The 1,345-nt window shown below is 44.2% G+C and overlaps 1 pseudogene; it reads right to left on the reverse strand.

Moving 5' to 3' along the window:
- Positions 1–440: 440 nt before the first annotated feature.
- On the reverse strand, positions 441–919 carry LOC102859210 (annotated as a pseudogene).
- Positions 920–1,345: the final 426 nt, after the last annotated feature.

Below are 1,345 nucleotides of genomic sequence, written 5' to 3' on the forward strand. Positions count from 1 at the left end.
TAAAGACCTGTCTCTCCTTACAACATGTCTAAATTATGTCAGACGAAGCCCCAGAATCCTTGCCTCCAAGGAGCAGCTTGGTTTAATCCTCTCTACGATGAATCTGCTTGTTTTCTTGGCAGTCCATGGTACATTCAATACTCTTCTCCAGCACCACAGCTCAAAGGCATCAATTCTCCTTCTATCCTCCCTAGTCATTGTCTCTGATGCATAACAGGTGATTGCAAAGACCATGGCTCATATCAGACGCACCTTAGTCTCCAGAGACACACTGTTGCTCTTGAGTACTTTAGAGAGGTCCTATTCTTGCTACGGGTTTTTTACAGTAAAGACATGCTCATTTCTTCCCTGTATAAAACTTCATGAGATAAAGGCAAAGAACTGGGTACATCCTGCTGCAGAGGACTGTAGCTGTGGGGACACGCCTGCCCAAGTCGTCTTCACTGGCCAGGTCCTGAAAGACTCTTGTTCATGAACTGTCTCTCCACAAAGCAAGTCCACCACTTACTTGGCTTGTCATTCTGAGGGTCAAACACTTTGTCACAAAGCCTCAGCCCCGTCTCTTGCCTTAGCGGCTGTAAGTAGGCCCACATGACTTCGTCTTCTTGCTTGTTGGCAGGCTTGGCGTAAATGGGGTTCAGCGGGACGCCGGCCTCCCCGGGAATGGGGAAGCTGGCGATCCCCAGGGAATACATTTCTTTCTCACCTTGGCTTCTGGAGTCTCTTCAGGCATTCCGAAATGTAGAGAGTGATGTAGGTCAGGGTCCTATCTGCTTCGAAGTAATAAATGCCTTCATCCATGTGTGTCTTCAGTCTCTCTCAGGGCGGGTCCTTTGAACTGACTTCTGATAGGAAGCAGTGCCATGTTTCCAAGGAGCTTGGGGTCAGGGTCCATGAAGGAGGAGTGGTAGGCCGGCATCTTCTCGGAATCAGCGTTTGGACCACAGAGCGGCCACCACAACAAGATGCTTCCGGTCCAGTTGTCTGGGCGCGGCAGACGTACAAAAATTTTTTCAAATGATATTTTTTTAAATGAGATAACCTTTACGAAAAAAAAATTCCTGGTATTTTTTGTGTCTTTTGAATTGAATATTATTTCTGAACATTGCATGATTGATAAATTTCCTATATGTCAATCAGAGTGCTATACTTGTTTTCATTTGTGAGCGTAAGTGACCAGGAACTAAAACTATTTATGAAGGATGCACTTAAGGGTATTTTAAGCATGGTTTTATTTATAAGCCATTACTTACTAAAAAATTGGTTATGATGCTGTTCTAATATGATGCCTTAAATATTCTTAAGAATCTGCAAGTACCTTAGATTTTCAAAAGCGAATGAGAGA

Source organism: Elephantulus edwardii, unplaced genomic scaffold (assembly GCF_000299155.1).
Source record: "Elephantulus edwardii isolate Elephantulus edwardi_28Jun2011 unplaced genomic scaffold, EleEdw1.0 scaffold00011, whole genome shotgun sequence".
NCBI lineage: Eukaryota > Metazoa > Chordata > Mammalia > Macroscelidea > Macroscelididae > Elephantulus > Elephantulus edwardii.